Here is a 15,897-nt window from a genome sequence, read left to right on the forward strand (position 1 = left end):
CTCATACAATCTGTCATTCATACATCATCTTAGAACCCCAAATACCTGTGACTGCCAAAAAGAGAGGCTTTGGTGCTGTTGAAATGCCTTTTGAGCTGCGTCACTCATCTGAGGGGAAGTGTTCTCATCTCCTCTTGTCTAGCTGGGAGGATTGGAGAGATCAAGTTGTTGCCTGAAGGAACACTCACCTGGCAAGTGGCAGAACCAGGGTGAGTGGTAGCAGAAATGGTGGGAGTTTGTGAGGATAGTCAGTATCAATTAGCCAAATTAAAAAAAAAAAATAGTGCCCTGTGTACCACTATGGCCAAAGTGAATAAAGAGCCTATGGTCTGGATTTCTTAATTCTGATTAAATCAGAATCGTGTGGAAATTATTGAAGATCATCAGCTCAAGCCATTTCTTTTACTCAGAATGAATCTCTAGCCCAGAAATCTTCCATCACTCTTTAAGAAGTGATTACTTTGGCCAAAAAGTGGCAAAGATAAAAGTTTAAGTCAGACTCTCCAGGGTTTAGGCTCCCTGTGCACTTCGTGATGCCTGCTTGCCTTTCTAAACCAAAGCGATGTGATTTTTAGTCATCCAGTAGGTGGAGTCACGTCACTTAATCTCCACAAGTCACAGAGAAAATGCTGAGAGGATACTGTTCAAGTGTAACATCCAGCTGGCCTGCACAGACAGAAATGTCAATGTTTCTATATTAGGAAAATTTAAATTGTTCTGTTTCTTCTTTCATATGCTGATTGAAGATCTATAACTTTGACCATTAGCACTACATTTTTTTTTTTTTGGGGGGGAGTCTCTAAATCAGTCCATCTCTGGCTGAGAAAGAGGGGAATTTCTTGTCTGTGGTAAGTCCTGAGCCTTTCCTTTCTTTTCTTCTTATTTTTTTTTCTTTTTTCCTGAGAATCTATGGTGTATCAGCTTAGAAAATGATGTCATCATAGTTGCAGGGATATATGACTGTGAGTGGAATCATATAGCTCGTAAGACAGAACCAAATCCAAACCTAACATTTATCCCTGTCACTAGTCAACATGTAGCTTCCACATTAAGTACTTAGGTTTCTATGACCAATCAGCATAAATGCCCATGCCGTGAGGGGTGTATGCCAGATGGGACAGAGGGGTAGGCACACAGTGGTACTGGTGGCTGGAGGAAACATGTTTGAAGACACAGAAGATACTGGAACCTATGTGCATTATGGAGTAAATGAGATATAGACTTCTGATAAGTCATGGGTCCAATTTTATAAATAAGTCTTGGATAAAAACGATAGCTCCCTAATATTCCTTAAGGAGGAAATAATAAAATCCTCATGGATTAAAGGTTTCTAATTACTGCCTCTGCTCATCTTGAGGATACTGTATAGGATGATGTATAAACTATTCATGGGACCTAAGGAGTCATCTGGTACAGGCCTGGAGAAAAAAAGAAAGAAAGAAAGAAAGAAAAGGGATTTAATTACAGAAGACAGATAATCTCAGTTTTAATGCCTCTAGCTGCATTCTTAGCAGCTGCTTTGTACGTAATAATGGCTTATCCTGTTTTTCCCACTGGGGAGGGGGAAATAAAGTTAATGTATCATCCTCCCACCAGGCACATTAAATCAAATCCTTTTATCCTGAACTCTTATTTCTCAAATGTATGGAACTGAGGGTTAGATGTAGAACAGGAGAAAGGAAACAATTGATACTGCATTATAAAAGGAATTTTTCTCACACATGTACATTTCTGTGTACATCTTGTATACTGTATGTTTGGCAAAAAAATTTATTTTTCCAACCTCATTCATTTTTCAGTCTTAAGCATTTCATCTGCCTAGTGGGAAGCCAAAGTTTCCCCCGGTTCACTAGACCAGGAGCTGGTGTCCCAGCCAGCACTCACATGAAGAAATTCAGGGATGGGCACTAATATGACTGACTGGACAGTAACATCATCTGTGAGAAAGCTAAGTTACAGACACAACCTCAGTAGTGTGTTTTCATCCAGAAAAAAAAAAAAAATCATGTAAGATCTAAAACCTAATCTTTGGCAGGGTTTAGGAGGAAGAGACAAAATTCACATGCAATACTGTCAAAGACATGAGCGATGATTTGATTGTGTTCTTTTCTATCTTTATCTTTGTACATAGGTAACCCTTACACGGTTTCATATTTATAAGCAATTCAAAGAAAGGAAGAAAACAGAATGAACATAAAGAATTGAACAGAAATAGGGGAGGTATTCACATATAGGTCAATAGTTTAAATAGAATTTAAACAAGAGTTACCAAAAAAATAAATAAAATAAAATAAAATAAAATAAAATAATAAAATAAAATAAAATAAAATAAAATAAAATAAAATAAAATAAAATAAAATAAAATAAAATAAAATAAAATAAACAAGAGTTACCCATAAATGTTCTTGTCGGCAGACAGCTCTGAAACCTCTTGGCACAGATTTTCCTCTTTCTCTTCCTGTTCTCACCTACTGGATAGCTTCTTTTTGTTTTTTGTTGTTGTTGTTTTGTTTTGTTTTGTTTTTTTGTTTTTTGTTTTGTTTTGTTTTGTTTTGTTTTTTGATTTACTTTTTTTTTTTGTTTTTATCCAGACAGGTATTCCCTACAGCCTCTTTCTTTCTTCTATTGCATATTGGATGGTGAGATATCTTTCCTATCCCAAGAGACTCCCTGGAAACCTTACTTTATTCACCTTCTAGGCCCAGGACATGACTTCGACCTTTAGCAGACTCTCATAATGCTTTTAGCTGTGGAAAGCCACACTCAGCAAACTAATTTATGTCTAGGAAGCAAATGGATTAACTAAGTGTCCTGCAAAGGACACTGAAGGACATTCAATGGCATTCTTCAGCAACATTAGGATGAAAATGAAAAATGCATCTTTCCATTCCAGGCAAGGTTATGATCTTAAATGAAATTTGGTACATTCTGTATCCAATAGAAGACTCCAGGATTTGGAACTGCATGGTTAGTATTAACCTTTGTTTAATGAAAATCAGCCATTGTGGAAAGTGGGAAAATAGGGGTGGCATTTTACACAATTTCATCTGTTGTGTTAGATGGTAATGTTTTCAATCAACAGGTGTGGTCTTCTTGGTCTGTTCTTACAAGAACCCCTGGCTGCTGTCCAGGTTACTCATAAGCTGCACCTGTCAGACACCAAAGCCTCCCATCTACCCCCTCAGAGAGAGAGAATAAGTAAGAATGTTTTGACTCTTTTATTCTTTATGAGTTTCAATTTAAAATGTTTGTTTTATCCACATAGAGGCCCAGACTTCTTTCAGAGAACAAACTCATTGCCAGTGTTGGAACTCGCAAAACCTGCTGCTAGGTCTGGAACACACACAAGCTTACCTATCAGCTTCCACCCCCTCCCTCCACCCACCCACTTTCAACCTGTTTCCAATGTTCACCCAACTCTCTCACAGAGATTTGGCAGGGGCTAGCTTTATATATTGCTGCAGTTCAAACAGAGCAGAACAACAAACAACTTCTTGTTTCTACAAATAACTGTCAGTAAGGAAAATCATCTCCCTCATCAATGCACACCAAAACTGTAGGTAAAAGAAAAAAAAAATGTGGAACAAGGAGAAGAGATTATTGCTTGAAAGACCACACTCTCTACCTCATTTAAACTTTTCCTTTTCTTCCTTCCTACTCTGGGCCTCTGTTCTAACTGTGATCTGTGCCTGTAATATCCCATGACCCTGTCAAGACTTCTCAGACTCCTGCAGTCTGAATTTACCCATTCCAGACAGAATGCAGAGCCTCTGCTGTGCTGGTCCCTATCAGAGTCCCAGACCTCCAGAAAATCTGATCCGGTCCATCATCTCATCTTTGCTTTCTCAAACAATTGCCTCCGATTCATTTTAAACATTTAAACATATGAAGAGTCCTGTCATTTTTTTTTTTCAAGAAGGATCATAGGCTCTATGGTAAATTTTATAACCAAAGGCTTTTGGTTTTTTTTTTAAAGATGTATTTATTTATTTGACAGAGAGAGAGAGAGAGAGAGAGCATGCACAAGCAGGGGGAGGGGCAGCAAGGAGAGAGAGAGAGTCTCAAGCAGACTCCCAGCTGAGTGTGGAACCTGACACAGGGCTCAATCTCATGACCCTGAGATCATGACCTGAGCCGAAACCAAAAGTCCGACGTTTAACCTGACTGAGCCGCCCCGGGTACCCCGCAAAGATTGTTTTGAATAATATTGACCCTACTTGAATAGAGGACAGCCCCTCAAGTTATTGCTTTTCTGAAACTAACAACCATCTTACTGCAAAAGTTCTCCCTGCTTATTTAAGAACAGAACAAGTGATTGCACCTGTGAAATACAATAAATAAAATGAGTAAAACTACTTTGTATATTAAAAAATAAATAAATAAATAAATAAATAAATAAATAAATAAATAAATAAACTTTTCCTTTTCTTACTGAGTAGCTTACTGAGTACATTGAAGCCTTTTCTTTCATCAGTAAGCTTTCCCATGGCATTCCAAAGAAGTCACAATCAGACATTGAAGAGGTGATGCGATAAGGCATAAAAAAAATATAATAATAAGAGGATAATAAAAATGCATTTCTATGAGTCAAAAATCCTTAAGTCTGCCTTTGATGCATGATATCAAAGAAACCATCCACGGTTTCATAGAGAACAGATGTCCAACATATTATATAGTTCATTTTCAAATCCCAAACAGATCAGTAGGAGTGGGATTTATTCTCATGGCTCTTGAGCAGAGTTGCTCAGTACATTTTTTTCCTTCCAGAGATCCCATCTTATAAAAATTCCCTACCTTCTGACAAGTGTTCCGAATTCAACTGGAGAGCAGCTTCAGGCGAATTCATCTGTCATGGGCACTGAAAGACATTTTTGGCTCTGTCTTCAGTAAAATATGATGCCAGGGTGGTGGCACCATGTCAAGTTTTCTGGCTTTTGCCTTCCAGTCCCTACCTTTGGTCATACTCTAATCTGAGCATGTGAGTGATTTAGCAAGATTTAGGGCTACCATTTTCTTGTTGTGAGTAGATCAGGCAATAAGCCGTGCAATTATCTTCCTAGCAAACAAACTTAGTAATTATAACCAAGCACTCTAAAGGATTTAGATAACACCTTTCATCTAGAGAAGGAAAAGTCCCAAGGACTTTTTAGATGATGTCAGACCTTATATTTACCTATCTTATTAAATGAATTAAAAGCTGTAATTACAGTTGTTGCTTGTTATGAAATTAATCTGCTTCACCTAGTCTCACTCTGAAATGGCGGTACACAAGTGACCTTTATGTTGGAGATTTAGCTACATTGTGTTCATTGTGTTCCTCACCTTAGAAACAAAGCTTTTGTTAAATTCCAGGCATTGAAGCTTTTCTATATGTTGCTTGGGCATTTCAAGTCTGTGGGGTCATTGTAGACAATACCAAGTCTTTTCTGAACAGATACAGTTTCATATAAGTAAAGTGACACGAATCAAAAAGAAAAGGTAGCTGTCTGTATCTTTGAAAATATCAAAGAAAAAAACTAATCAGTTATTACTTCTGATTGGTTTAGAAGAGGGATGATCATATCATGGCCACTGAGAAATGCCTTCTAGAAACTAAAATATACCCATTTAAAGAATGAATCTGTACTTAACTAAATATGAATAGCAAAGTTACACTGAGCACATTTTTATAATAGAATTTTAATGATCAATCTGGGGAAACATGGGAAGGTCAGGTGCTCTGGAGAGAAAAAGGAAAGCCAGGAGCGGTGGATGGACAAAGAAGCTGATAAATGCATGCACAGCAACATCTCCTCTATAATATATTTATAAAATTATAATCAGCAACTTTTACGCTTTTCTGTGTTTTCATTGCACTTATTTTAAAAACATTTCATGTCTAATGAGTTACCTTTTCCAAACATAATTCTCTATCAACAAGAAGAGATTATAGTTATGATGACATATCAGCTGTGTACATTATTGTACTCTGCTTCAAATAATAAATTGGCAATAGAATGAAAACTTTTCCTGGTTTTAAAATATTGATGGTACCCAACACATTAGGCCTAATATTTTCTCTTTCAAAAGGGTGAAAAGTTTTCATCTGCTTTTCCAAACATACAAAAATATAACATTAGACAACAAGAGTCATTCATGGTATAAGGAAAAAGGAAAACTTCAATATTATAGATTATCTTTATAATTATAATTGCCTAGTGTCACCTTTCTTTTCATTGCTGAGACTGTCAGATCATGCTCATTTGTGTAGCTGAATTATAATACACAGTCTCTTACCGTTCCACATTCTTGTCTGGCTCAGAGAGTCCTTACCTCCCTAGTGGCTCAATAAAATCTTATTTGTCTCATCTAATGAAAGGATTTCAAGACAAAACCCTTGAGCCACGAAATGTGGATGTCTGAGCTCGGATATTTCAGTACAATAATTCCTTTAGTAAGAATAGAAAGAAAAGGAAGCATTTTTTTCCCTATTCCTGTTTTTTTTCTTTACTGCTAATCAAAGATAGAAGTTGTGCGTATAGGAATGCCTTGGTAAGCTGGATTGGTCATGAGGACTTTATTATCTTTTTTGGATATGGGATTTGGAATTTGAAGTCTATAGAAGCAGCAGCAGCATATTTTACATATCATCAGTGCATAGATATATAATATGTAATATAAGATATAATCTTAAATTTTCTGGTTGAATTTGTATAAAGGTGCAAGATGGCAAATTTATCAACTTATAACCAAATGCCTTATCTCTACATTTCCCAGCATTTTCTTTAAGGCGTAACAGAATAATGTTATAGAAAGAAAGAAAACAGGGGAAAGAAAAAGAACATTTCTTCTCAGACATAATTTTAGTCCTCTTGGATTGCTTGTCACTTGTAAAATTATATAAAAAAATATATTTGTTACCAGTTGGGGGTCTGAAATACATACACTCTGTTTAATCTGGGTTTACTTCACATTAAAAATTCCTACTGAGTTCACCACTAAGGATTTTGGCCTAGATATGCTGCATGATACCAGTGAGGAGGCCAAGCACCAAAAATGGCAAAATGCTACCCATTTTTCTCCAAGAGACTGAAAGAAAAAAAGACTGACCTGGGATAACCTTTTAATCCCATCAATTTATTCTCTGAGTTTCCTTCTTTCCAAGCATAAGCCAAATCCCTTCAAGGTGAGAAGTTCTTTGAGGGAAGAAGAAAGGGAATACTCCTTTTGTCCCACTCTTGCATTATTTGATGAAACCCTTTGCTGTTTCATATATGGGGAGTCTTGGAAACATTTCATCTAACCTAGCAGTGGTTGTTACTAGTTCTCATGTATCTATGTGACTGTGTTGGATGTCATCAGACCTGATCTTCCTTTCTTTTATTGCCATATATTCATCATGGCCGTGACAGTGAAAATTTGAACAAAACAAGACTCCTTAACCAAGCAGGTTACTAGGTTTTAAACTATATTAGTAAATTAAAGGATTGCCTATGTCATTATTCCATTAGATTAGCATTAAAGATAAATAACACTGTGAGATTAGATAAGTGGTAGATGATATACAGATAGGTAGATAGATTAGCTCTTGTGTAATATGCACACTTACTCATCTAGGTCTGTTAGATGCTGGAGATATAAAAATATGATGAGGAGAAGGACCGCATCTTGAAGGACTTAAGTCAACTCAATGAATGATATCTTTGAACTCTTCAGGATACTGTAATTGTATCACTGACAATGCAGATGTTTTCTCAACCTTCATATTATAATAGAGCAGAAGTCAAATCAAGTTTTACATCAAATTTCCTTGCTTTTTATTTTCTATAAAAATGTTCTTTCAGTAAGACTTTCCTTTGATAATTTGGCAAAGTTATGGAATCTATAAACATTGAAACAGTACTTCTCTGGCAAAAACTTGGTATTATGTAACTAGCTTTGTTTGCTGTCTCTTCATCCAGTTCTTCCCTGTGCCTCTAACACTTGTTCCTACTGCCACCTTTTTAAATAGCAGATCTCCACTTTTTTTTAAAACTTTCATAATAAGTCTCACCCCACTTATTCCTTGAAACACTATGACAGGAAAACTATATCTTCAGCTTTTTCTAAAATAATTTGTTAAAAGAGTCACAATTTCCTCATGAAATAGTGAGGAAGCTGAAGTCATTTATCTATATCCTTACTACCGGTAAAAATAATTACAATTAATCAAATAATTTACTTTGTAAAGCTTCTAATACTTCAATTTTGTTCCATCTGCCCGATGAGTTTATGAATTGTCTAATAAGATTGAAAATATAGGGGACCCTGAGTGGCTCAGTGGTTGAGTATCTGCCTTTGGCTCAGGTCTTGATCCCTGCATCCTGGGATGGATTCCCACATCAGGCTCCCCGCAAGGAGCCTGCTTCTCCCTCTGCCTGTATCTCTGCCTCTCCATCTGTGTCTCTCATGAATAAATAAAGAAAATCTTTAAAAAAGAAAAAGAATTGAAAATATAAAGAAGAAACAATAATCAGAAAACATTAGACACCCATAATTTTTCTCCTTTATTCTTTCTATTTGATGTTTTAGAATGCTGGAGGTGTGTCTTTGATAATTGAACAGTAAGTAGATCAAAAACATTACATTTGGGTAATTCCACTAATTAGTCACCTTTTGAAAATAGTGCTGGTTACTCCTCTGAGTAAGCTTCTAAGTTTCTTTCCTGGACTTTGGGAAAAGATGGACAGAGCTCTAGAAGACCACAGATTTACTCTGAAATTTAAAATCTGATGCTCAGAGCAAGGCAGTAGCTTGAAACAAGATGAGTGAATTCGACACATAACAAAAGAAAGCAGGAAATCAAAGTGTGTGTAAAGTTTACTACTGACACAAGTGACCACAGTCATCATCCATGAGAATACAAGCCCGTTAAGCCAAAAATAAACAAAATTTAGAAAGGAGGGACTCAGAACTTGGGCAGAATCTATACTAACTTGTTTCTATTTTGTCTCTGTATTTGCCTAATCTTTGAAGCTCTACCTTGCTTAACCTCTAGCTTAATGAGAAAGAATCTAATAGTACAATGTTCACCGTAAGATCGATTGTTGCTAGTTGTGGCTCGACCATTTACCTTAGATCTCAAAGCTGAGTTTTCACTGTCATGAATCTTATTACAAGTATGAACTTTGATGTCAGTTAAGTCAGAGACTTGCATCTGTCCATATTTTGCAACCTAGACAATTTAGTCAATCTTTTGAAATCTTGGTTTCATTGTCTGTGATAGAGAAATGATAATTATAGCACCTGCCTCACAGGACTATCATAAGACCTACATCTGATAATCACTCATTTTTACATTCAATAAATACTTGTTGAGAGCCAACTTTATACAAGCCATTGTTCTAAGCACTATGCACACGGCAAGCAAAACAGGATCCTTATAATTTTTCAGTTACATTTCAGTAGGTGAAAAAGAACATGGAAGAGTAAATACAAGGAAATATAGTAAGCATAATATCAAGTCTGATAACCATAAAAAGACAAAGATTTTGATGCAAGTAGTACATTTAGGAGGCAATACCAGAGAGGATTCTTAAGCAAGTAAAGAAATGAGACTGCAAGGGTAATTAGCCAATAAAGTGTGTGTTGTCAAGAAAGTTACCACTGTGGGGAACTACAGCTTAATCCCTCTGGAAAGAACATTATGTCTCAAGTGCGACCCTTCATGGGACTCAGAGAAGCTGACCATCAATCACTGGTTGGGTGATGCTGAGGGTGGGCTGGGGAGTGAGTTAAATTTTTTTTTTTTACCTTTTTATTGTAAAATCAAACACAAGTTACAGAAAACCACAGAAAGCAAATACATAATTTCATAAATTATAAGATAAATTAATTTTCCAGGGAGTGAGTTAACTTTGTCCATAATTTTGACCTGAGGTACCCATGAATAATTCAAAAGGACAGAGAAAGGTGATCAAGAGAAATGGGGATAACATAGGGATAGAATATTTTCAATAGGAAGAGCAGGAAAGGACTGTATAAAGAAGTAGTGGTGGAGTTAAGTGGCCTGAATAGATAACTCAGGTAAAGATCTCAAAAGAACCAGGCATAGAAAGCAAAAAATTCTAAGGCCTTGAGGTAAGATCATACTTTTTTTTTAAAGATTTTATTTATGTATATCAGAGAGAGAAAGAGAGGCAGAGACACAGGCAGAAGGAGAAGCAAGCTCCATGCTGGGAGCCTGATGTGAGTCTCCATCCCCAGACTCCAGGATCAGGCCCTGGGCCAAAGGCAGGTGCCAAATTGCTGAGCCACCCAAGGATCCCTGAGGTAAGATCATACTTGATATATTTGTGACACAGTAATAATGTCAGTATGGCTGGAACATAGCTGTTAGTAAAGATAAGATTGAGCAGGTAATAGGCAGTGGGACATGTAGGGTATTATAGGTTATGATGAGAGCTATTGGATTTGATCTAACTCATAGAGAGATTTTTAAATAGGAAAGTGATATAATCTGGCTAATATTTTTTTTAAATTGTTCTGATTAATAATGGAAGGTAGACCATTAGGAAGTTAGGTAGACCATTAGGAAGTTAGAATAAAAACATCAAAACCAGTTAAAAGATTCTTTTTTACAGTCGAAGAAGGGTGATCAAACTTCAAAAATTTAAACTCTTGACAATCATTTAGAACTTCAGACTGTTGTTGATATGGGCTTTGCCTTTTTACCATATTAGAAATCCCAACTAAAGAAAAATTTAAACCTTTATTCAAAATAATCTTTATTGAGATTTACTGTACATAACATAAAATGTATTCATTTAAAATACAGTCGGGTGGTTTTTGAATATTCAGAGTTGTATAATGACTACACCTAATTTTGAAATATTTTAAACACCCCCAAAATAAATTTGCATCCATTATCAGTCACTTCTTATCACTTCCACCCAACGTTAGGCAACTATCAATCTGATTTTTTGTCTTTACAATTTTGGCTTTTCTAGATATCTGGATATATTATATAAACTGAATTATGTAATATATGATCTTTTGTGATTGGCTTCTTAGAATGTTTTAAGGTTCATCCATTTGTACCATGTATTAGTATCAATACTGCATTCTTTTTATTGCTAAATAGTATTCCATTATATGGATATACCTCATTTTGTGTATCCATCTGTCATGAACATTTGAGTTTTCTCTACTTTTGACTGTCATGAATAATGCTGCTAGAACATTCATGTTCCTGCTTTTGTATTTACATATGTTTTCATTTATCTTGGGTATGAAACTGGAAATGAAGTTTCTGGATCCTATTATAACTCTATTTTTAAATTTTGAAGAAATTATCTGGCTTTTTCTACTTATTATTCAAAACTGAAATGACAAGTAGGGCATTATTATTTATTATATATTATTTAATATATTATTAAAGTATAATAATATGCAAGCACATATTCCATTAACTGTAAAAGCAATGCTATTATATTTTCCACATAGCCTCTGGAAAAGTGTACCACACAACTGCGAGAGAAAAAACACGAATAAAATAACTATCTTAGCATAATTGTGAAAATAATGTGTAGAGAGGATAGCAACTTTCTTACATGTGGAATACTGGGAACGAAATAGGATTGTAGTCAATTTAAAGGTGGAAATATTACATTCGTGATGCCTATTATATAATTAAGAAAAATGATAAGAAGAAGATGGGACTCCAGAGATGTTAAGGAAGCAGATGGATTGCAGGATTAGGAGGGTGCTTGATATGTAAATTTGGAATGTATTAGCATACATATGCAATGTAAACTATGGGGAAAAACATAATATTACCTAGGGAGTGAGTATAGATTGAGAAGATAAGAGACTGAACCTTGTAAAATTCCAAGAGGTTTGGAAATGATGAGGCTCTAACTTCTGCGAATTAAAAGCAGTAACCAATAAAATGAGAAAAAGCTGATGAAGGGGTGGAGACCTAGAAGCCAGCTGAACAAAGAGTTTTAGTATTACCCATTATATTAAATGTAATTGAAAGTTTAACTAAGAGAATTAACTGATGATAGGTTTTTTGTTTTGGGGTTATTTTTTTGTTGGTTTGGGTTTTGTTTTTGTTTTATTTATTTATTTATTTATTTATTTATTTATTGCTGCACAGAGATCATGTGTGACCTTGGGTGGTTTCAAGGAGTGGTGATGAAAGCCAGATTGATGTGGTTTAAAGAGAAAATGGAATTTTATAGATTGGACACACCTTCCATAAGTTTTGCTCCGAAAGGAAGCAGAGAAATGGAGCATAAACTAGTAGGGAATGATCAGAAGAGTGTTTTGTTTGGGTTTTGTTGTTGTTGTTGTTTGATTAAAAAGATTAATTCATGGTTTTATAATGAAGGACATTGTAGAATAGAGTAGCAATACTTGAAAGAAATAAAACAAAGGATGATGACTAGAGCAAGTCCTGGAAAAAATACAAGGGGAAGGGATCCAGGGCCTAAGTACCAAGGTTAATGTTAAATAAGCATGTACAGACAAGTCACCTGTGGTAAAAATGAGGAAGGTATAGTGTGGACATAAGTGGAAGGAAGTAGATCTGAAGGTACACGTAAGTGGGATTTTACTTATGTTTGCTTCCCTTTTCTTAGTTTAAGGAACAAGATCTTCAGTTAAAAGTCACAGGGGAAAATATATATTAAAACTCTGTGGTCTGAGGTCTGAGGAGATGTGAAATGCTCAGAGAAGGAGAGGAAATAAAATGGTGGCGGGGTGAGCACTGGGTGTTATGCCATATGTTGGCAAAAAAAAATTTAAAAAAAGGAAATAAAATGGGTTTGCAGTCAAACAAAGTGCATGGTTATACCCAATAAATGCATGGTAGATTGCATAGACTCAGTATTTATGAATAATTTATTATTACTTATGTTCACATTTTTTGTAGCCACTTCTGGTATATAACTCTCATTTATATTAGATATCTAGATCACCACGTGCTTCTTTGGCTTTGCTTACTCATTTCTTCAAATTTGAATGGCCTTTTCTCTATTTCATTTACCTACTTAACCCTTACACTTTCTTCAAGTTGCAACTCAAATCCCTCTGCAGGGAAATGGTTTTTGTTCCCTTTTAGCAACAACTAAGTTTTATTTTATTTTCATTCTTCATTGCAGGCAAAGTGAAATTCATTAGCATAAATTGTTTCATAGCATTGGTTTGCTTAAAATCCAAAGGCTCTCTATGGAATATAAAATGAGGAACCACCTTCCTCACTGGTTATTTTTCTGTCCTCTGGACAGACAGAACTTGTTCCTGCCTTAGAATTTTTGTATTTTGTATTTTCCTTTACATGGAACACCCTCTCCCCAGGTCTTTGCGTTTGTAACACCTTCTTACTATTAAGGCTCCAGTTCAAATGTCTCTTTTTCCACCTTTTTTTGAGACACTGCCCTTGACTATGCTATCAAAAGTTGCCCAGTAAGTCACTTGCTATGAAGTTACTTGTTATTTTGTAATAATTATTTGTTTATGGTCTATGCACCCTCTTAGTATATAAGTTTCATTAGGGTAGAGACCATATCTGTCTTGTTCACTGCAGTACACAACAGGAATAGAACTGTGCCTGGGACGAAAATAGGTTCTCAATAAATACTTGTTTAAAAAATGACTATTGCATGAACCTCTAATGTATTTAATTTGATTTATATACCTATATACTATAAGGAAGTTTTTGCTAGTAATAATGGGCATGATAAATCTTTATTCCTCTGTAATAGGTGTGCATTTAGCCCAATCTCTAGCAGACCAGAAGGAACATCAGGACTGAGGTTCTTTTGAAGATAACAATGAAATCTAGACTATAAGAGAAAAATTCCATTGCAAGCTTTTTTAAAAGCTCAGTTTTCAATTTGATTTTAATGTGATCCCAATGTGTATAATACAGTAGTCCTGCTACGAAAAAGCCTCAAAGAGCTCAGCAATTAATTCAAACTCCTTGACATAAACAAACTCTCTGGTAGGGGGGCCACCTTCAGGGATGCTGAGCTCCTAAACAGACATCAGGAAACTTGAAACATCTACTGGCATTTTCCATCTATCACCTTCCAGGATCAAGGTTGCCCACAGTTTTCTTTTAGAAATTCCCAGGACTGGATTTGGAAGCTGCTTCTGGTCTGACTGTCTCTGCTGGATACTGTCAACACAATAATCATAATAGGTATAAATACAAATATGCCCAGAGGCCAACCGAGTCTCTCTTAACTCCCTTGTTCCTCTCTGGCTCCATGCCCAAAGAGCTCACAGTGCTGACCTCAAACTCAGTATGTCACCTGACTTCACCTTTTTCTTCTCTGATTATCAAAGGAAAGGTCTATTTGTCTCTAAACATATTTCATTTTCATAGCCAAATCATTTGGAACACATGATTGCCTATTGCAAAATCCACAATGTGAGTTACAAGGGAGTATGTGGCTATGTCTGTTTCTCTTCCTTTCCCTTATTCCCTTTTCCTTCCTTTCTCTATAGTCATTTAGCCCCTACTATGTGTTAAGAATAGCAACAAGCATTTAGGACAGAGAGATGACATGACAGTTTTGCCTTTTAGTTTATGGTTGAAAGACAAGAGGGAAAAAAAAGAAAAGAGAAATATTAACAGACATACCATCTTTTCTCTGATAGCAATATGAATAGGTGGTTATGGGAAAACTAACTTCCTTGCAAAAAGCCTGAAAGAGAAGTTTGCATTTGAGCTGGGTGTGAGCGTGGTCTGGCTTTGACTTTCTTTCCTAATTGAATAGCAGTACCCATGGAACTGCTTTGAAGGACCCTCAAACTTCGACTGCATCTCAGATAAATTTCTTTTATAGAACTCCAAACAAAGTGCTTGGCACCTCTTTGTTTGAACATTAATAGGAATTGGTTTCTAAGAAATATGGCTAGTCTTTAAGCAAATGATCAAAATCCTGAAAAAGTCTATGTGACTTGAACATAGCCTTTCCTGTGATATATGACTTTGAAAAAGGTAAGGCCCAGATTCTGAGATTCCTTATAAACCATATTGAACAATTTGGAATTTTTCCTCTAAAAAGCATAAAACTAGCAAAGACCCTTAGTTAGGTTTTTTTCAGTTGTTCCTTTGATTGGATTGCAAATGTCAAAATTTATTTTGTCTCTAATTAGTAATATCAGTAGATTCTGGGCAAATACTTGCAACTCAATATGCAAATATTTGTTGAATTAATAAAAAATCGCATGGTATTTATGTATCACCTCTTTGTTAGCCAAATATTTGTAGTGTACTTTGTCTATTTCATATAAATTTGCTTTGTTCACTGCTCTAAATCAAGATTCCTAAAATTCATTTCTTTTAATATCTCCCAGGATGATATGTAATGTGAACCTCATCTTTCAAGCTCAGTAAACATTATTCAATAATACTACTAGTAATAAATATCTTGAGTGTATATTGTGCTTCATTGTTTTCAAAATATTTTGATAGTCTTTATCTCATTTTATCCTTACAATGATCCTATGGAATTACTATTCCCATTTTATCTGAGAGGGATTCTGAGTTTAAAAGTGGTTAAGTCATATAGCTAAGATGGGACTAGAATCACAGTCCCAACTCATAGGAATTTGTTGATTAACTTGTTGATTAAGTTTATTCTTTACCCAAAATACTTACCTTTTGTAGAGACCAAATATGATAGAAAAAGAGAGTTCATTTTGAAACAAAGATTACTTGGCATTCAGAGAGAGCTGGTCTAGGCCAGTGGATCTCAAATTAGTAGTGGCATAACAGGGGATAGAGGGACTTGGGACAGAGACATCAGAATAACTTGGATCCTATTCTAGCCCCATCCAAAGGGAAATCTTTGAATGGACTCTGATATTTCTATTTTTTACATTTTCTTGATGACTCTGGTGATCAGACATGTTTTAGAATCC

At 35.5% G+C, this 15,897-nt stretch overlaps 1 long non-coding RNA gene across 1 annotated transcript in view; it reads left to right on the plus strand.

The window, feature by feature from the left end:
- Nucleotides 1–778: 778 nt before the first annotated feature.
- Nucleotides 779–15,897, plus strand: part of LOC119867286 — a 124,803-nt gene continuing 109,684 nt past the window's right edge. Inside the window, exon 1 of the long non-coding RNA XR_005383055.1 lies at nt 779–848. This is a non-coding gene — a long non-coding RNA (uncharacterized LOC119867286). The remainder of the gene's footprint in view (nt 849–15,897) is intronic.

This window comes from Canis lupus, chromosome 33 (assembly GCF_011100685.1).
Source record: "Canis lupus familiaris isolate Mischka breed German Shepherd chromosome 33, alternate assembly UU_Cfam_GSD_1.0, whole genome shotgun sequence".
Taxonomy (NCBI): domain Eukaryota; kingdom Metazoa; phylum Chordata; class Mammalia; order Carnivora; family Canidae; genus Canis; species Canis lupus.